Genomic DNA, 22956 nt, shown 5'->3' on the forward strand with positions numbered 1-22956 from the left:
TGTTCACCGCTCGCTGCCTGGTTCTTGTGTTAAAAATGTCGCTTAATAATAAATTTAAAAAAAAACTGCGTTAACGCGCAATAATATAATTGTCGGCGTTATTGAATTAATGCGTTAACGCGATAATAACGCGTTAACTTGCCCAGCTCTAGTAAATACTATTGTTGACCTTAAAATGATGGATATCCCGAATTCAGTGAGATTTGCGTATCAATAATAACACATTCTCAACTCTTTGAACTCTGACGTTGGTCAGTGGTCTAATGCTTCAAACTATGACACTCTACGTATCCCTCTAGCCTCCATCAGTGTCAGGTTCAGCTTGTTTCATGTTTTTCTCTTTTCAAAATAAACTTCCGTGTTCACAGGAAACCTAATGTTTACCCTCATTACATGCAGACAGAAAGTTTGCTTATAGAAAGAGAAAGAAAGAAACTTTCAACGTAGCTTTACTTTGCAGGTAAACACTTTTTGACGAATTTGGAGCGTAAGCAGATGGTGATGGTACAACTGGGCCAGACACAACTGCGACAATTAGTCTGTATAGTGCTATAGTACTGTATACAGTATACTGTATACTGTATACAGTATACTGTATACTGTATACAGTATACAGCCACACCAAAGCACAGGAAGTACGCTCACAGTATCTTGTACGTCTCCCCATCAGTCGGTGTGTCGCCCTGCACTGTTCTTATCCTGTACTCCTCCTGTCAGTCTCTCTGTGGCTCACCTACGCAGCTGCCACCACCGACACTGAAGATGAGTCCATCAGGGACACACACACACACACACACACCTACACACACACACACACACACACACTGCTTGTGTAAACTTGCCTTATTAGCTGCTCCAGATTGGCCATCCCGAGGCCCAGATGCCCGTGACCTTCACGCGCCCCCTAAATGCAGAGTTATTGTGATTAAAGCATGATTGGCAGCGCCGGTTATTAATTCTAATCTTGGGCACATATGCGGGGCGGTGGGCAGAGGGCAGACTACGGCGTGTGCCAGGCGGACGCCACGCAGAGGCTAATTCACTCTGACACGCTATCAGAGCACGGTCCCCCCCCCCCCCCGACACACAGCACACACCGCCAATAGGCCACACACACTCCCTCTAATGCACAGGAGAGGGGAGGCGAGGAGAGAAGGTTATCCTCTAACAAGACGGCACACGCAGATTTCAAAGCACTTCAGCACAAAAGTGGCTTTTTCCTGAAAACCATTAAGGGCCCTCCGCACCTTCAAGTACATCATTTGAATGTAGAAAAGCAGTGCGTGTTAAGCAAATCATTTCCATCTCGAGACTGGCACAAAGGTCTTCCATTTTGCCACTACTTAGCAGGCAGAAACTCAAGTGATGGGTTATTTTGAAAACATATTTTTCTCCCTCAAGGTAAAAGCCTCGAGGCAAACGATGTCTCATCCGTCTTAATAAGTCTCGTCTCGGGTTAAGATGTCTCCCCGGCAGCTGGAGAGAGTCGTCCTGAAATTACCTCGGCAATATCGCGGGAGGGAAGGGACTGAAGTCTGATCGCTCATCAGGGTGATATCGCATTATGATAAATAACAGCCACCAGAAAGTGCTTTAAAAGTGTCCTGTCCATCACTTCCTGGACTTGTAGTAATTTGGTAATTTGATGAGAGTGAGTCGTCTCAGAAAGCAGGTAAACAAGATTGAGTTAAACTTCCCGACCACGCTGGACATCGAAAGGCCAGAAAATAAAAGAAGCACATTTATAAGAGAGGCTGCTGTTTTGGGCTGTACTAATCCACGTCTAATGTCAAAGAATACAAAGTTTCTTCAAATTCAGCACACGAGCAGGCGTGCAGTGGCTTTAGACTGAAATCCAAGCAGACAGTTTCGGTGGAGGAAAGCAGGAGGTACTCCTCTTTCTCCTGCAGAGGGCATTGCAATATCAGGCAAGTGAAAGATCTCTCTGTTGGGGATGACATGGCTGCACCACGACGGTGTTTTTTGAGATCCTAAAAAGTATATAACTCAGTGCAGAGCAGTGGCCCGCGCAGAACATTTGTGATGTCAGTAGTCTCACAGTAGCCGGACCTTCTTCTACAGCAGCTGTGTCAGCGCGACAGACAGCCTCTGCACATTCTTATTCAAAACGCACGGGCTTGTTTGTATTTCATTGAAACCAATCACAATGGTCTTGGGTGGAGCGAAGCAGTGACAGTGCTCTTGCAAAAATATTTCACAGACGGCAGAAGCGGCACATGAGATACAAGGCCAAAGAGGCGTACAGATGATGAAAGTCTTGGCCCAGATATCCACTGGCTACAACGGAACCCCCCCGAAATTTTCTCCCCAGCAGTTCAATCGATGTTAACGATAGCCGGTAGGTTCCAGGATTAACGGTTCATCGGGGACCTTCTCTGCTCTTCATTTTCTTACTCGGTAAAAACCAACATTATGAGTTCCTTCAATGCACGCACACCTTTTACATTTGGCACTGTTCGACCCATATATATATATATATATATATATATACATATATATGAAGTGGACGTAGTCATGGTGACGTCACCCATTGGTTTGTGGACTGATGTTTGGAAGCCTCCAGTTCAGCAATTGGTGTGTTGTTGTTTTTTGCAACCAATGAACAGAAGATACCATATTTGGAATGTGGAGGAGTGACGTAGAGTTGTATACGTCTCTGGTAGAGACCTGTCAATCACAGTAGCCCCGCCCTAAAGCATACCCTGCTTTATGGTCTGTTTGACTCTAAATGGACCATAATGTACTAAATGAACATCATGCTGTATTGAAGAAGACTTGAAACTAGAGATTGAGACCATAAACTCATGTTTACAATGTTTACTGAGGTAATAAATCAAGAGAGAAGTAGAGTCATTTTCTCATAGACTTCTATACAACCAGAGGAGTCGTCTGGTTTGACCCCACTCTTCAAGCAGGCGATCTTGAAATCGCATTACACAGAGAACACTACATTAGTGCTTGTAACTCCTGAACCATGGGATGAGTGCTGGATACGCAGGCCTAAGACAAACTCGTCACCTTTTAAGACTTTTCCCACCACTCCTACAGATGTGATCTTCACCAGCGTTTAGTGCACAACATCCGGAGGAGCAAAAACAATACGTTTCATTTGTAAGAAACAAGGTAAAAAGCATCTCTTTTGGGGCTTCTTTTGGGTATTTCAGTAAGCTCACCTTTGATTATTTTACTACACATACTGATCCCATGGGTCATAAATGAATATCCACTCTCACAACTATTTATATATGAAAATGTAATTGTAATGTATGAATTTTGGATAATTGCAACCAAATTGAGGTAATGCTCAAATATCAGCTGTGAGCATTTCTATGGATGTCTGAGTCCGAGGTCATGCATCTCTCACTAGTTCCACATCAATATCAATTCCTCTGTTCCTGGATTCTGTTTCATTTCATTCAATATTAACTCCACAACCATTTTCATTTTAGAGCCCAGAATCTTTATACTACTTCTACCTCTTCAACAGTACTTAATGATGCAAGGACCGAGCACGGTGCAGGTACAACTGAGACAGTGAAGTCGTTGAAGTAAGAGAGCGGAGACTCTGCAGGAGAGGCTGCTGAATGTAATTGATAGCTGGCAGTGCATTATGGGGCATTATGGTGGCTGTTCATAAACACTATGCTATGGAGGACTGAGGTGAAAGCGCTTTTACGGGCTCCCGCCATCTGCACATCAACGTTTAATGACAGCAGAACAGGCCTGGGTGACAGACAGCCTTCTGTAGAGCAACACACACACACACACACACACACACACACACACACACACACACACACACACACACACACACTAAAAGTCATCATGGTTCTCTCAATAATGATTCCCGGGGTGCTTGGATTAGAATAAAGTGATTTTTTTTAATTCTTAACCTTTCTTATCATTACCCTTTACCGTCCTTTCACATGTACAACTACTTTCATTTTCTCCTCCTCTCCTTCTCCACTCGTTTCCTCTGCTCCTTATCTCCTCTCCTTCTCCACTCGTTTCCTCTGCTCCTTATCTCCTCTCCTTCTCCACTCGTTTCCTCTGCTCCTTATCTTCTCTCCTTCTCCACTCGTTTCCTCTGCTCCTTATCTCCTCTTCTTCTCCACTCGTTTCCTCTGCTCCTTATCTCCTCTCCTCCTCACCTCTCCCATCTATCTCCCCCATTCCCTTACTTTTACTCCGCTAAAATAAACTCCCATATCTTTCCTCCTCTTCTCCAGCGCATCTGGAGGTGTCATTTGAAGCACCCATCCCTTCAGGACCTGAGACACACACACACACACACACACACACACACACACACACACACACACACACACACACACACACACACACACACACACACACAGCATGGACACCCATTACCTCTGGTGTCATTACTATAATGTTATTTTTATGTGAATTCAACATAGAAATAGTCGGGGGAGGACAGAAACGACAGAGAAGGAACACCAGGAAAAAAGAAAAACAACAACAACTCAAAGCCAAAGGGACACACGATGCCCAAGGAGCAGAGAGCAATCTTTCATTTATTCAATTAGCTAACGAGGCGAGGGAGCCAGACTCCGACAGAGGATTGATGGCGGGGAAAAACTTCTCTCAGCAGGCGACGCTTACTCAGGACTTTTACTCCTGTCTCTCTCTCTTTCCGCTGCTCTCTGTCTTCCTCTTTATTCAAGAGGAAAAGTTCAGCCCGGGAGAGAAAGGAACTGAAGGGAGGAGACAGTGAGCAGCTGTTTTCTGTCTCTGAAGCAAAAAATAGAACAAATGAATCGATGGAAGAGAAAGAAAAACAGAAGCTTGTTTAGGTTTTTATGATATATACTATTTTTGATTCCCTGTGAGAGAGCACAGAGCAGCAGCGAGAGAGGCCATCGGATCACACACACCTTTACGCCTTTCACTCGCCTACCGACTTCTGCTACATACATTTGTTTGTTTGTTTTTGTGAGAACTTCTGAGCAGAGCCATCACCTTTTCCCTCTCATTTCAGATAAACCGGAAGCAGGAACTTCCAACATGGCCATTCAGCCAGGTCTGTGTGGAGACTGCAAACTCGCATACTCACAGTTAAGGGACGATTTTCACCGCCTAGAGTCTGAAGTCCGGAAAAGGGAACAGCTGATCGACGGATTCGTATCCGTAGCGGCGGCCCAGGCAAAGCATATCTCATCTATGCAATCTCAACTGGTCTCGGACACTGCAGAGACTGTTCCCTGGCTACCCGGCCCTGCGGACGGGGAGGAGAGTCGGTCCTCCGACCACGAGCTGAGAGGACCTGCTATAGACCCGACCCATAGCTCCACTCCGAAACCGGCATCCTGGACGGAGGTGGTACGCCGCGGCCTCCTGAGAAAACCAGCTGGGGAGCTTCCGTTAAACACCTCCAACCGCTTCGCAGTCCTGACGGAGAATACTCCCTCCCGGGCTTCCTCTACCCTTCGCTCCTACTCGTTGGCGCAGACGGAGGTAACTCAACGGTTAGATGCAAGGCTTAGCGAGATAGAAGTACGGCTCCGCACCATGGAAGCTAAGATGCTGGTGACTGCGGGCGTAGCCGGTGCGGCCCAAACAGACGTGGCTCCCGCTAGCCGTCTCCCTGCAGCCCCCGAGCAGCCGGGGGGCCGGGTGACTGCTCCCGGGAGGCACTCGACTCGCCAGCAGCCACCTCGCGTTACAAACTGGTCTTCCGCACCCAGCAGAGTTGATTTCTCAGCTGAGAGACCAACTCTGGTCATAGGCAGCTCTATTCTGAGAAACGTGAAGCTAGCGAAACCAGAGGCTACAGTTACATGTATACCCGGGGCCAGAGCAGGCGACATTGAGTCCTATCTGAAAGTACTGGCTAAAGATAACCATAAATACAGTAATGACACCCGACTACGGCTCTCTGAGATCACTAAAGTTAATGTGGAATCTGTGTGTACATACGCAAAAGCCATGTCGGACTCCGTAGTTTTCTCTGGCCCGCTCCCGAATCTGACCAATGATGAAATGTTTAACCGCATGTCATCGTTTCACCGCTGGCTGTCTTGGTGGTGCCCAGCAAACAATGTGGGCTTCGTAGACAACTGGGACACTTTCTGGGGAAAACCTGGTCTGCTTAGGAGGGACGGCATTCATCCCACTTTGGATGGAGCAGATCTCATTTCTGCAAATCTGACCCAGTTTCTGTATGGACCTGGTCCATGACAACCCAGAGTTTAGACCAGGAAGCAGAGTTGCAGTCTTACACACTCCTCTGCGCTTCCATTAGAGCAGTTACTTACCCAAAACCTCATAGAGACTGTGTCTGCCCCACGGCCACTTAAATTAATTAAATCAAAAATAAACGATCGAGGAGTTAAACAAAATAACCTAATCCAAGTTAAAACTACCGCAACAGTGCAACAAAATAGGATAATTAAATGTGGACTCTTAAATATCAGATCTTTGTTTTGTTTTAATAGTCTTTCCACAGAACCCTCTTTTATCGGACCATTATCTAATAACCTTTGAATTCCTACTAACGGAGTGTACACTGGTAAGCAAGAGTTACTACACTAGATGTCTATCTGATGGTGCTGTAGCTCAATTTAAAGAAGTGATTCCGTCTATATTTAACTCAATACCATGCTTCAATATAACAGAGGACTCCTGTGCTAACTTTAGTCCTACCCAGATTGATCATCTTGTCGATAGTGCTACAAGCTCACTGAGAAGGACACTAGACTCTATTGCTCCTTTAAAAAAGAAGTTAGTAAAACAAAGGAGGTTCGCTCCATGGTATAACCCTCAAACACGCAAATTAAAGCAAACATCGCGAAAACTTGAAAGAACATGGCGTTCCACTAACTTGGAAGAATCTCGGTTAGTCTGGCGAGACAGTCTTAAAACGTATAAGAAGGCCCTCCGTAATGCCAGAGCAGCTTATTACTCATCGTTAATAGAGACAAATAAGAACAAGCCCAGGTTCCTCTTCAGCACTGTAGCCAGGCTGACAGAGAGTCACAGCTCTGTTGTGCCGAGTATCCCTATAGACCTCAGTAGCAATGACTTCATGAACTTCTTTAATGATAAGATTATAACTATTAGAGAGAACATTAATAATCTCCTGCCCTCGACTAGTACCGATCTTTCCACAAATAGGGTAAGCTTAGAAACAGCTGTAAACCCTGATATATGTTTAGATGGCTTTACTCCCATCGACCTCGACAAACTGACTTCAACAATTTCTACGTCTAAACCTTCTACCTGTCTCTTAGACCCTATACCAACTAGGCTGCTTAAAGAAGTGCTACCATTAATTTGCAGGACTTTATTAGATATGATCAACCTGTCTTTATTAACAGGCCATGTACCACAGTCCTTCAAAATAGCTGTAATTAAACCTCTTCTTAAGAAGCCCACTCTCGATCCAGAGGTGTTGGCCAACTACAGACCGATCTCTAACCTTCCCTTCCTCTCTAAGATCCTTGAGAAAGCAGTTGCAAATCAGTTGTGTGACTTTCTACGCAACAATAGTTTATTTGAGGATTTTCAGTCAGGATTTAGAAAGCATCATAGCACAGAGACAGCTCTGGTAAAAATAACTAATGACCTTCTAATCGCATCAGACAAAGGACTAGTCTCTGTTCTTGTCCTCTTAGGCCTTAGTGCTGCGTTCGACACTATAGACCACTACATCCTGTTACAGAGACTAGAACATTATATTGGCATCAAGGGAACCGCACTGAACTGGTTTGGATCCTATTTATCGGATCGATCTCAGTTTGTTTATGTAAACGATGAAGCCTCGATGAAGACCAACGTCAATTATGGAGTTCCACAAGGTTCTGTGCTTGGACCAATCTTGTTCACCTTATATATGCTTCCTTTAGGCAATATTATCAGAAAACAATTTCATTGTTATGCAGATGATACTCAATTATATATATCGATCAAACCAGATGAAAACAATCAGCTTGCTAAACTGCAAGCATGTCTTAAGGACATAAAAACCTGGATGACCTGCAACTTCCTGATGTTAAACTCAGACAAAATTGAAGTTATTCTACTAGGCCCAGAACACCTCCGACATCAGTTATCTAATGATATAGTTTCTCTAGATGGCATTGCGCTGGCATCCAGCAGCACCGTAAAGAATCTTGGAGTTACCTTTGATCAGGATTTGTCTTTTAACTCTCAGATAAAACTAATTTCTAGGACTGCCTTTTTTCACCTACGTAATATTTCAAAGATCAGGCACATCCTGTCTCAAAGCGATGCAGAGAAATGAGTTCATGCATTTGTTACCTCTAGACTAGATTACTGCAATTCCTTATTTTCAGGCTGCTCTAATAAGTCTCTGAAATCTCTCCAGTTGATCCAGAATGCTGCAGCTCGTGTACTAACAAGAACTAAGAAAAGAGATGATATTACTCCTGTATTAGCTTCTCTGCACTGGCTCCCTGTAAAATCTAGAATAGAATTTAAAATCCTTTTACTTACCTACAAAGCCCGAATTGGTCAGGCACCATCATATCTTAAAGAGCTTATAGTACCATACTGCCCTACTAGATTCCATCCATTAATTCAGGGTTACTTGTGGTTCCTAGAGTCTTAAAAGGTAGGATGGGAGCCAGAGCCTTCAGTTATCAAGCTCCTCTTTTGTGGAACCAGCTTCCCGTTTCAGTCCGGGGGGCAGACACACTCAGCACATTAAAGAGTAGGCTTAAGACTTTCCTCTTTGATAGTGCTTATAGTTAGGGCTGCTCTGGCTTGCCTTGGACCAGCCCTTAGACAAACTGGTATAGGCAAAAACTACAGGGGGACTTCCTTAGGATACACTGAGCACCTCTCTCCTCCTCTTCTTCACCTCTGTCTGCATTGATGTCCCATTAATGCTCATTACTAACTTTACTTCTTCCCCGGAGTATTTGTGCTTTCTCGCCTCACAGGTTCCCATGACCCCAGTTTTATCTGGACGCTGGTCCTTCCACCAGCCATGGCCCTGCTGACATCTACTACGATCTTCATTATTAACATTATTACCCCTATTACCGATACCATTAATGCACAGTACTGACTTTGTCTCTTCCCCGGAGTCCTTGTGCTTTCTCTCCTCACAGGTTTCCATGGTGCATGATTTCATCTGGACCCTGGTCCTTCCTCCTACCATGGCCCTGCTGACTCCAACTGCTAATATCACTTTTATTATTACTCACATTACTAATTCATATTACCGATACCATTAATGCACATTATTGACCTGCTTCTTCACCAGAGTATCTGTGCTTTCTCGCCTCACAGGTTCCTGTGTATCCGGGTTATACCTGGACCAGGTCTTTCCTCCTGCCGTGGTTCTGTTATACATTGAATGTGTTGTAATTACATTGAATGTGTTGTAATTCAGTTATCCTGTTCTACACATGACATCTATTGCACTTTTGTCCATCCTGGGAGAGGGATCCCTCCTCTGTTGCTCTCACTAAGGTTTCTTCCTCTTTTCTCCCCGTTAAAGGTTTTTTTTTGGGGGAGTTTTTCCTGTTCCGATGTGAGGGTCCCGGGACAAGAGGATGTCAAATGTGTACATATTGTAAAGCCCTCTGAGGCTAATTTGTAATTTGTGATTTTGGGCTGTACAAAAATAAATTGAATTGAATTTAATTGAATACTGTATTTACTGTATACTGTATTTTGTTCTTTTTGTTTTTTGGATTAAATGGGAAAAATCTGAAAAACCAGATCACTGTTGTAATCCGTGACTCTGTATCATTCAATGTCCTATTCAGTTATTTACATGAGATTATGATGTCATAGTCTGCTCAAAAAATACATGACAATGAGTTCAAGGTACTGAAAACAAAGGATGAGGACTCAAAGAGGAAACGATGTACTCTAACTCTGAGTCTGTGAGGATGGACGGTGTTGTCCCCGCCTGAAGACAAATGGTGATATTGGGCAGTGTGGAAAATGAACACACAGCAGAAATAGAGAAAAAAGAAGTTAATGATAAGTGAAAACAAATGAAAACAGGCAGAACCATAAATAAGAAGAAGATTAAAACAAAACAAAAAGAGGAAATAACAGGAACTGTAATCCTGTACACATTCAGTGCTGCGTTGCAAATGAAGTGATTTTGGCTGCACATAATAAAAATGAATATTTGAACTCAAGTTCATTCACTTGTTAGTCTGATGAGAAACATGACTCATGTCAGTACGCTCTGCTCATCATCAAGCTTTACATAAAGACAAACAAAGGACACAGCTGAGCCCGGCCCTGCTCAAAGCTTTAAAATCTCACTAATTAGGACAAAACAAACAAACAAAACAGAAACAAGTTGTGGTTTTACGGGGTGTAAACCCCTGATTCCAGTCTTTATGCTAAGCTAAGCTAATGGCCTATACTGGCTCTAGCAGGAGAGAGGCACTGGTCTAGTGATCTAACTCAGCCGCTCTAACATAAGCAGCAGTGGTGGATGAGATGCAAGTTTCTTCCACATTGTAGTTTCTTAGCGATGGAGTGGAATCACTAAGTGCAGCCCAATGAAAGCGGAGCGAACGCCCTTCCTGGCTGACGAATGTCAAAAGCAGCTTTTTTTAGACACAACCCAGTGCTCTGGGGGGTGAAGTGTCGACCCCTTGGCCTGAGGCCATGCCTTGACATTCAGCTTGACATTTCACAAGGACTCCGCCTCCATCGCTGCTAAAGGTTGGCATAGCTGTCCTGTCAGTACGAGGTCATGAACTTTGACCCCCAAAGAGACACCAGGATGGAGATTGGACTAAAGTAAGAGCGGGAAAAAAACGGTGTGCTTACGAACTGTTGATTAAGAGTGAAGAGAATAGTCCCTGTGTTGATCAAGGCATGCAGCCACACACACACACCCACACACACACACACACACCAGTGGTCCCGGTGACCTTGAGGGGGTGTTAGATTTGGGTCAGAATCAGAGAGCCCATCTGTGCTACTCTGGAAACAGGTCCAAGCTAATCCACTGGGGGAGAGGGCACCTTTACTGGTGTGACTCAGTAGACCAATAGGAAGGTCCCGTGACGATCCTGCGACATCAGAGGACAGTTAAAGTCAGAGACAAAAGGAAGACAGATGAGTGGACAACTAAGAATGTCGAAACAGAAGTTGTGAGTAGAAATAGAAAAGAGTAAAAGTAAATTACACACTTGTGATGAATAAAATGTGATTATTTGCTGGACATGAAAACTCCACACAGAACTGAATTTGTTAAAAAGACACAGATAGTGTGTGATACATACAAAAGGCAACAAGACAAGACTGAACTGTAGTGCATTGTTGCAACAACAGTTTGTGATAAAAACTTCTCGCCTGCTGCTAGCCCCAGTGCTGCTAAATGCACCTGTTCTCATGCTGCGTTCTATACAGGCGGCAACCTCTGGTTCTGTTGAGTGAAGCCGATGCTTCAAGTCTTAAAGCTGCATTCTCTCTAATGTCCACCAGGGGGGCGACTCCTCTGGTTGTATATAAGTCTATGAGAAAATGACTCTACTTCTCTCTTGATTTATTACCTCAGTAAACATTGTAAACATGAGTTTATGGTCTCAATCTCTAGTTTCAAGTCTTCTTCAATACAGCATGATGTTCATTTAGTACATTATGGTCCATTTAGAGTCAAACAGACCATAAAGCAGGGGATGCTTTAGGGCGGGGCTACTGTGATTGACAGGTCGCTACATCAGTCCTCCACATTCCAAATATGGTCATTTCTATTTATTGGTTGGGAAAAACAACAACATGGCGACCCACAAACCAATGGGTGACGTCACAATGACTATGTCCACTAATTATATACAGTCTCTTCTCACTGGTTTTAACAGACGACATCACATCACCCCAAACCTGGCTTCTCTCCAGTGGCTCCCTGTAGATTTGACTGATCACTTTTAAAGCACGTATTGGTCTGGCCCCAACATATACTGTATAGAGGAAATGTTGACCCCCTATGAGCCAGCTGGCAGCCTTATTTTATTTTTTTATATTTCTTAGTTTATTTTTATCGTATCGACGGTCTCACTGAGTTTCCTGTTGTTGTTTTTATTGTCTTGCTTTTGCTGCTTTGTCTGTCAAAGCACTTAGTAAACTCTGTTTTTAAAGGTGCTATATAAATAAAATTAATATGATTATTGTGTTTTTATACCACAATCTTTGCATCTTAGACACACAAAAGTTTTCATTAGCAGGAAAATGTCAACTTGGGTCATAGACGACCTTTTAACCTCCGTTGCCACGTTGTTGGCCGTGCTGTGCCAAAGACAACGGATCACTTTTTGTTTTTTCTCACAGCCTAGAATTTCTGAATTTCATTTTTGTGCTCATCTCTTTAATGTTGCAGCTGTTAAAAGTGGAGCTCATTTTAACTACTTTACACAGTATACTGCTGGGTGGCTCAACCTATAATAATGTATTATGTATTGATAAAGAATATTGCTTAACAAAATGACTAACAACTAACATCTCTTTATTATGGCAACGATGGTGCATGTGCATGAATTTCGCAAATTTTTCGTGTTTATTACTGGATCACTAATATGACAGAATCCACTCAACATGTGAAAAGGAAGCGTGAGGATTGGAGTAAGAGCAGAGGACTTTGAGAGGATTTGCTCCCGTAGCTGTGCCTACGCTGTGATAGAATCTGAACTGTAAGTGGCTTTGGATAGAAGCGTCTGCTAAATGACTGTAATGTAACGATCATCGTCCACGGCCGACCAACCAGACCAAATGCCACCAAACTGCCCCAGAGAGGAGAGCTCAGATGAAAGCTAAGCTAACCCAGCTAGGACCTCAGGCTACTCAACTACCCAGCATGCTGCTGGCTGTCTGATGCCCGGTCACAGAAAAATAAGAAGGATGAAAGCAGCGGGAGGTCGGTGACTGCTGAGTCCACATCTTCACAGAGACCTGGATCCATGGTGGTCCAGGATCAAGCTGAACTTGATTGGACATGAGGACAGAGAGCAGGACTCTGGTAGACCAGAGGAGGAGGACTCTGTGTTTACATCCTGATGCTTGGTGCTCAAACAGTCACAGTTGATGAACAATGTTCTCCTCATGTTGAGTTCTTAATGTGTAGATGTTGGCCACATCATCTGACCAGAGAACTCATCAGTGTTGCTGTTGCTGCTGATTACATTCAGTATGATGCAAAAATGCACTACAGTTTTTGTTTACCATGTTTTTTGTGCTACAAATGTGTTACAACTGCAGTTGTGTTGCATAATGACAATAAATGATGAATCCTAAAGCTTTATAATGTGTAATATGTGTTGTACAGTATGTAGTGGAGATAGAAGTATCATATTTGCTCTTGAGATTTAGTGGAGTAGAATTATTGAGTAGCATAAAATGAAAATACTATCAAGTTAAGTACAAGAATCTGAAAATTGTACAGTAAACCATGGCCGAAACAAAGAAACGTGATTCTTCAGTGTACAGTTGGTTTTGTAAAAGAAGCTTATCTCAACATGAGTATCTGCAGTTGAACGAATAGAATCCAGACACAGCCTCTGTACCAAAAAACACAGGACACACTTTATCACTCTCCCTCCTCGTCTTCATTGCCTCCTTCACCAGAAGGGGCTCTTATCCGTCATGTGGGTAGAGTTTCCACTCTGCGGTTCTTTCACACCCCCTGCCTTTTATGCTACTTGGGGCTAGCTACCGATAACTACAGTGAAAACAGCAGTGCTATCCTCTTTCTTTTGTGCTGAAAATGGAGCCTCCTCCTCTGTGATCCTGCTGCGTTTCTTTCTTATTTACCACAGGAGCTGCTGGAGTTTTCCAGCAGGCCCTGACACTTTAGGCTCTGATGGATCGGCCTGCCAGTGGACGAGGGTGATAAACGGTAAGGTGATGGATAGATCTGCCGGGGCGGTGGAGACATCACAAGGCACTTTCTCAGTTTCGCAGCTCCTCGCCAGGCAGCGGGAGGGCCTGAGGGTGGCCATTTTGTGCCAACCCACGGGCCCCTAATAGAAGAGCCGGAGCCTAATGAGGCCCGATGATTAGACAGCAGAAAGACGGGGGGCTCTACTGAAGCAGTATGACTGATGCAACCGTTACAAAGTTTACTGCCATTCATATTGTTAAATGTCATTTAATTGTAGTGAATTTATAGAAATAATTTAGCTTTATAAACCTCATGTGTGAAAAGGCTTTTTATTTAGGCCTCAAGTCGATTTTTTTAACACACTTAAATTTGAGGTAAAATAAAAATACTTAACTGCAATATACGACATATTTTAGGGTTTTATCATTATCATTGTTTCTGATGGCATGTTCTTCTCCTGCATTGCCCTGTTACTTATTGATTCTGTATCGTGTCAATCACATGCATCAGTATTGATGGAAAAATGAAAAGGGAGTACTCACACATAACAAAGGAAAACTGTGCACGCTGCTCACAGAGTTTAGCTGCTACTTTGCTGCTCCACACTTTGACAAATGCTCGGCTCAGATGGAAGCGGTTTAGACAGACGTCTTGGTCTCGCATGAACGCTGTGCTGATGTGACCTTTGCGGTCTGGACACGAGGTAACTTTGGAGGACGTGTCTTTCCAAGTCAAAAAGCTTTCTGAGTGAAGCTACGACGTTTAAGCGGAGTTCTTACGTCATTATTCACAAAGAGGTAATTTTAACAACCGCATCAAATTACTGTTGTTGTTTTTTTAAAGCATTATTGGCTTTAAAAAAAAAAAAAAGAAGAAAGAAAATATATATATTTTTATTTTGGTGATGTCATTAAATTAAACTATTGTTTCTCACATGGACAAGTTATTTATAACTCTAACATGCTACATATGTGCGTGCGTTCTGGTTTGTATGTTTTCTCCCCCTTCAAATTACAATCCAACAGCCCATCATCATACTTAACGATATAAAGTTGACACTGTCAGGTCCATTCTCCATCCATTGTGTGCGGTCCCTTTAAGAATTAGGATTTGGGAGTGACGCGGATATGAAAGCTAATTTATCCATCTTTCCTTTACAAGCAGGAAAATTATTTCTCTCTTTATTTGAGAAAAGTTCATATTTGTGTTGTCAAATTTCACTATGACCCTGAAATTCTGTCTCTTGTGTTATCATATACTGAATGCAAGCAAAACTACAGAGGAAAATCACACTCGTTCTGATTGAACCAATCTATGAACTGTCTGAAACAATGGATATCCACGGCCCCAAATGGGCCCCAAAAAAAACATGCCACTCCCCTTGGGGCTAAGGCCCCCCTTTCTTTGAATCCTAGAAATGCCCCTGATATCGACTAAGGCCCTGTCCACACTACTCCGTTTCTATTTGGATGCAGAGTTGTCAAATAGAAACGATCTCCGTCCACACGGGAGTTTCAGCATCATTCTCGAGTTGATCTGCATCCACACGGCAGCCTTCGAAGGCGGACAGCACGTGACCATTAACGTACACTGGGCATGCGCATGAAGGTGTAAACAGGAAGTGGATTGCTTGCTTAGTTAAACAAAATACGACAGAGTAATAAAGTAGTCTTTAATAATGAAAGGTTGTATTTGATACTTAAGATCTTCCTCTATAAACTCAAACAGACACAGTTCGTGGAAAGTTTTAGAAGTTTTATTTTTCAGACGTAGTTACAGCGCTGCGGGTCTATCTCTCTCTCTCTCTCTCTCTCTCTCTCTCTCTCTCACATCAACTTTACTTTAAAATCAACACTTACACGTAAACGTTTACTAGATTATGGGTCCATAAATGTGGTCAACACACGTCTCTCACTCGTCTCTCACTCGTTTCCTCTGTGTTGTTGTCTGTTTGTCACTCCTAGCTCTGAATAGCATTTATTGCTAACTGTAGCTTCAGACAGCCGCTCCGTGGGGGCTGATGACGCCGCTGGTCACACCGCTCGCTAATCGCTCCAATAACAGCTGCTTCCTACTATGTTATGGGTCAAGAAATGTGGTTAGCACACGTCTAACGCGCTTCCCCTCGGTTTCGTTGTTGTCTGCTCTCGTGGCTCTGCTAGGTGGCTGGAAGTCCCTCTCGTACTGCAGAGCAGCATTTATGCATTGTTCGCTAACAGTTTCTTTGTGAACCTCACAATAGTTGTGGAGCACAAAACAAGCATATATGACAAAGGGAAGGTCCTCCATGTTTATGTCCATTGCCCTCCTTAAAGTTGCAAATCTTGCCTTCAAACGTCCGAATGAACATTCAATCACCATGCGTGCCTTGCAAAGTGATAGCCCATAATACTGCTCCTGTGGTGTAGCTCCGCCATTGGGGTATTCCTGCATGAGATACGGCATCAGGGGATGAGCTGGGTCACCCAGCAGAAAAACAGGGAGAGCATCTTCGCCCTCTATCAATTCTTTAGGGCATGGGGGAATTGCTCCATATTTTAGGGCACAACTCTAGCTCTGAACATCATGTAACATGTCCGACTAGCTAGCTTCTAAGCTAATTTTAACATTACCGCCAATGGGGAAATGCTAACCGCAATTAGCATTTAATACAACACAAATGCTAATCTAAAAGAGCGAATATAATATATCTTCGTGCTTCATGCTTAATACAGACATACTTACAGACTAAGGTCTCTCAAGGCTACCAAACGGAAGAAGTAAAACGAAGCAGCGTGTCTTCTCATTAGAATCTAAAAACAACGTAGCTCACTCGTAGCTCTGAATAGCATTTACGGCTAACTGGCTTGGCCGCTCCATAGGGCTGATGACGCCGCTGGTCACGGCGCTCGCTAATTGCTCCAATAACAGCTGCTTCCTCCACAGAAATGCAGACTTTCACTGCACAACAGCTGCTAGCTGGTGTGCTAGCAGCAACGCTTGACATTAGTTATCCATGTTGAAATTAATCGCTGGTCGCCCTGGCTGTTTGTTTTCTTCCGGGTACGGGTCACGTGATAGTGAGTGTGACGAATCAGGGACGGAGACATCATGGCTGCTAATAACCAATCCAGTAGCGAACACGGGTGTGGGCTCATTTTTTCTAACACACATCCGTTTCCGACCGTCCACACTCAACCAAAACCCCGGAGTTTTCAAATATCTCCAACCTCGGGGGAGTTTTCAGACTCCTCCGTTTAGGGTGCTCCAAAACTCCGGCGTAGTGTGGCCGCTCAGTGTAAACGTAGCAAAAACGGAGTAAAAACGGAGTAATGTGGACATGGCCTAAGACTTTTTTAGATGGCGGGGGGGGACTGGCGGGGACTGGCAGTGTCCCTACCAATGCTGAGACCAAACCTACGCCCTTGCATAGCTCAACTAACTCAATGAATCTCTTATTTGATCGAGGTGAGTGCAAATCATGTGGAATATCCACAAATGTGTTTTAAAGACTTCCCAAAATCCCATAATATTCTATTGGGGAACCTTGCAGGGTTAGTGTTTTTCTTCTCTAGATAACAGTAGTAGTATCTTCACTTACCATCTCAAAATGGTATTTATAGCAACATCTGTATATTCTGTAAAATACACCCACCTTGACATTTATTGAGATTTTGATGAGCTCATTTTCTCTCCGCTCCGTGGTCCACTTGTTCTCCTCTTGCAGCTGGTTGTAGTGACACCGAACGTCCAGAAGAGATCGCTCTTGTTCTGCGCTTGGACTGTGGAACTGTGGTCTTCACCACGCTGTTAACCGAGGCATCAGTCAGCGCATGTTTGTGCTCCCTGTGCTTTAATCTCAGAGGTATGAGAGGGAGAGATAGACCGATGTGACTGAGAGAAACAAATGTCACCTTGTGCAGGTGGAGTGACAAGACTGCCAATAACCCCAAACCTCTGTCGCTGTCTAATTGCCTGATCCAGCTAGAACAGCCAAAGGAACTTAAATTGGACTCTCACTGTTTCTAATCACATTGAAGATTGTAGAAGAAAATACAATTGGCCAATTCAAAGAAGCAATCAAATTATAATTCACCTATTATGATGATCAATAAACAATTAACTTGAGCGGAGCCCAACTCAGCCATATTGTAAATGAACCTCCTCCAATAACACATCTCCGATCTATAAAGTAACAGACGTTCTGAAATGATCAAATCTTGAAGAGATATCTTGAGACCGGCGAAGAGCTGGACCTGATTTTCCATATAAAAGTCAAGTGAGAAGAAACATTAGAATAATTTAGCACTCAATAAATTTAACAGATTTTGTGGACACGAGTGTCACTCAACGTGCTTTTTATACATCACCAACTCCGCCTATAAAAAGTCACTTTTCCAAACACTATGCTGATATCATTTTCACCTCTACGGATCACTTATGAGATTGAGCGTTGGTTACATCTAATATTACTTTTCACATGTGACAGTCGTAAACATGTTAGTCCCCAGATGCTTAATGTGATGATAGCTGGCCACTTTAGTAAACAAGCAAACCTTACAGATCCATTTTATACGGCGTGACCTCTTTAAATGAGCGGAAGCCTTCAAGCACTACGTCATGTCACCTGCTCTTCAGGTACAGTTTACAATATTGAGTTGGTGGGAGGTCAGTTGCCTTTAAATGGTTGTGAATAGTTCAACATATTGGGCATTTTGTTTGCTTGCTTTCCTTCATAAGGCCTTTACACAAGGGGAGCGTGACAAATAAATGTTGTGAAGTAAAGTACTGGCCCACGAATAATTCGGTCAAAACTGTTCATACTGGCAGCGATAGTTTCAAGACTTTTTCAGGCAGAGGACCAACTATAGAGTTCACATTGACCCAGAGCAGCGTCTGGCAGTCGGTAGCTGTTGTATAGGCTAAGCTACCTTTTGCATTTTTATTGAGTTTTCCTTTTAGCGAAATGCTCTGGGGGGAATTTGCCTCTGGTAAACAGTTACGTAGTGTATATGTCCAGGGCTTTTAAAGAATAAACCTATTTCAGCTCAACTTGTACCTCCCTTCAGTTTCTGTTACACATTAAAATCGTAAAACCTTTTCTGAGTTTTCTGAGTCTTCCGATGAGAATGGGCAATTTTACACTCCAAGAACTCCATTTTGTTCTATAGTGTCCTCATGAAGGCGATCAATAGTAAACAGCACTGAATGATTCTGTAATGAGTAGGCTATTGTAAAACAGAGAAAGGACGGAAACATTGCCTGACTAATGCAAAATGAATAGCTTTGACTATCCTATTATAAGAGGTACAGCATTCTTTCAGAAAAAGATAAGAATGTTCCATTTCAGTTATAAATGAGCAATGAAATCAAACTTAAACAGCTCAATTGTTTTTTACACTTGGAAACACTGGTTACATCTAAGGAGGATAATGATTATATTGTCTAATTGTAGAATAAGACCTGCAACGGACGAGGAAGCTTCAGAGGTTGCGATTGATACTGGCAACACCGAACTATACAAATGAAAGTTTTTTGTCACCAAGTATAACTATACTGAAGTCGGCTAGAACCCATTGCTGGCTTATTTATCAGTGTGAATTGAATTACTGCCGACGTGTTGATCAGCTGATCTATCTGTAAGTGCATAACGGCCATGTGCGATCTGAGACAACACTTCCCTGTCGGAATTCACACACTACACAAGTAAGTACCCTTCCATTTAGTACGTTGTCAACACTAACAGAAGTATCCGCATTGAGACACAGCATATATGTTACTGTATATGTTGCAAAGAAGGCCCACTGTAGTATGGGGTACAACATTGAACTTACAGGGGACTTCAGAAGCCTGAGGTGGTTCAGCATCAGGTTGATTGACACTGATGTTACACAAGGTGCTGTTCATTCTTGTTATGCAGTACAGTGAGTATAAACTATTTATATTTATATAGTATATTTTTATACTATTTATATTTTTTATGATGAGATTCCTACAGTAAAAAGAAGATGAATGATGTTATGTCGTATCCCAATGTTACTGTCGTGAGAGTTGAGAACACAAACACTGAGTCATTGAAAAACGGTGTCATTCCACAATATCCAAAATTGAAATACAACGAGCTATGGTTCATATCATAACATTCAAACCCAGCACGTCTCTTCTACCCTATCTCTGGAGACAATTTCAACTTACATCCCAAACTGAAGTGAACAAAACCACAGGCAATGTCTACACAAAACATTTCTATAGAGACAGTCTCAGCTGACGTGATGTAACAAAAGTATGGTAAAATAAGTCAATGTCTTCACACAGGACACGAAAATTGAAAAAAAAAAAAAACTAAATTTTATTAGAGTCGTCATATACATATACACATGAAATGTAACTTCTGCATTTGACCCATCCCTAGCTTATTGGGAGCAGTGGGCTGCTGAGAAGCACCCGGGGAGCAGTTAGGGGTTCAATGTCTTGCTCAGGGACACTTCGGCACAGGACATGTACATGATCGAACTGCCAACCTACTAGGTGACAGTGCCGTGTTTATCTGACCCCTCCATCCACACTAACCTCCTCACTGTGTGGAATTTGTTGCTTTTTATACCAGCCCTGCATGTACTCGCTCATCATCATATGGATTATATACGCATTACAGTGAATTACTCTCCAAACGAGTACTGCCTGACCTGTTTATTAAAAAATAATGAAAAAAAATATCTAAATAGAAATATTCAAAAATGTATAAATTCCATTACCATACTTTACCTTTTCAAACTGCCCTTTTTGCGCAGAACAATAGTTACGTATTGGTGTTATATTATAATAGTCTACTTGTCAGTTAGCATACCGATTTGTTAGTGGAACATGATACTAGGTGTAGTTGCCACTTCTGGGTGCAGCTGCAAAGCTTTTATAACTCTAATAATTATGCATGATACTATTTATTGCAACAGAAACTGTACATGTAGGCCAAAGCCCTTATTATCTAAGATTTACTCCAGGTTGTGTTTAGCCGGTTCCTGCTTGGCACTATCTCGTTCATAAGTGCTAACTGCTAGCTATCAGTGAGTGTGGACTGGGATGTAATAAGTTAGTGAATAAAACATGTTCTGTTGCCACGGGGGCTCCACATTAGGCAGGGCAAAGTGGTGATTAGCCGACCCATCAGACTCTGCACTGTAATTCCCATCACCACTTCCTCCATCTTTCCTGTTTTACTCCCTCTTTTTTCTATTCGCTACCTCTTTCCTCCCTCTGCAGTCCCTTGACTTCAAGCCTTCTTTTACTCTTCTTTTTGTATCATTCCTGCTTTAGCAGTTGTCCATTGAGTGTTTTACTTTTATATAATCCTCCCACAGAAGTTTACAGTGTCCACGAAGCTCAGCAATGAGTTCACTGCAGTCCTATAATGTTTGACTTTTGGTTGAAACTGAAGGCTATGCTGAGATACAGTTGTGTGTATGAATTAATGGAAACGTACAGTGAATAGTACACTGTAGATTTGACCAATGTGTCATGTGGGCCTACAGAGGTTCTACATCATGTCATAGATGTATTTTTTGACAATGACCAATGAACATGAATAGAAAAATACATCTGTCATGTCAAGAACAACTTCAACATTGACTTTGGCGCCATTAACCAACAGCCAGCCATCTTGACAGTGCTGACCTTTGAGCGAGTCAAACACACAGGAAGTTATAGCTCATACACCACCCACCAATGTAACTTACATTCTTATAATTTACATTACCATGAGTAAAAGCTGCTCTAGAAAAGGGACGTGGTGTGCCAATGAGGCAGGAGTTCAAGTCATATGGGATTGTAAAGATGGGAAAGACTACCATGTCAATGATCAGGCAACTTAAGACAGACGTAGTCTTTGATTGCAGAGCTGGTTATGAGAGGGTGAAAACTAGTGGCGGGCCGTGTGTTTCATACCTGGGCCTTAAGTGCTGTCCTACTACAGTTGAACCACCTCCTAATAACCTCATTATGATGCCACAGCTACAGGTTATTAGGGGTATAACAATACACATATTCGCATTGAACCATTTGGTACGAGGTTCACGGTTCGTTACGCATTACGAATCAAACAATACGTTTGAATAATATTAGTGCATTTGGAAGTTGTAGAAGCTTAAATTGTGGGAAATATAATTGGAGCCACTGCGCTCAACAGGGCAACCCACCCGACGTAACAGACAACGTGCTGTCTGACACGCCCACCACAGAAGAACAACATTGTACTCTGGTGAGGCACGTGTGTTCTGGGAGGCGTGCTACACTAAACTAGCTTAGCAGGAAAACCAACAGCAGCACACACGCTACAAACTGTCCCCGCAGCGGAGAAACAGGGCTAAAGCAATCGCCACACAATCCCCATTTCTCCAGACCATAATTCCTGCTTTGTAAAAAAAAAAAAAAGCCCAAACAGAGAACCAAATGTCAGAACCCTGACCCCTACAGCAGGGGTATTCAATTCAAATTCCAAAAGGTCCAGATTGACAAAATCTCCTCGGGCAAAGGTCTGGAACATTACAATAATATTGAACTTGCACTATTTAGTGCCATATATATTTATATATATATATATATATATATTATATATGTATATATATATTCAAGAAGCCTAGCACTAGTAACGTCTCTGTGTAGTCAACAACTGTCAAATCAAATAAAGAAAGTACACATCTTATATTTTAACAATTATTATTCTCATTTTTCACATGTAACTGGATGGATTATAAATAATACATAGAAATACATAAATAAATGTTCTTCTCATTTCAAGTACAATAAGGTCTGGATTAAAGAATAACTGACATAACAGAAAGCTTTTCAAAATGTGCATCTTAAAATAAAGTAATTCATTTTAGAAAAATTAATTTCACTGAATTGTCCTGCAGCTTTAAATTCAGTTCATTCAGTGTGAAGTGATGTCAATAAAAAAGCCACAATGTTATATTTTTCTCATCGTCTAACAAGATAAATTAGTGTGCATGATCTTTATCTGTGGTTATTAAACCACTTGTTTCAGTTCTATTCTCTCTGTTAACATCATTGAACAGTGAATTCATGTGTTAGGATTCTGATCATATTGGGCTCTTAGATCG

The 22956-nt window shown here is 42.5% G+C and overlaps 1 pseudogene; it reads left to right on the forward strand.

The window, feature by feature from the left end:
* Positions 1-5049: 5049 nt before the first annotated feature.
* LOC142933412 (uncharacterized) lies at positions 5050-8757 on the forward strand (annotated as a pseudogene).
* Positions 8758-22956: the final 14199 nt, after the last annotated feature.

The sequence above is a fragment of the Anarhichas minor genome, unplaced genomic scaffold (genome assembly GCF_050575085.1).
Source record: "Anarhichas minor isolate MPS153535 unplaced genomic scaffold, ASM5057508v1 ptg000060l, whole genome shotgun sequence".
Taxonomy (NCBI): Eukaryota; Metazoa; Chordata; class Actinopteri; order Perciformes; family Anarhichadidae; genus Anarhichas; species Anarhichas minor.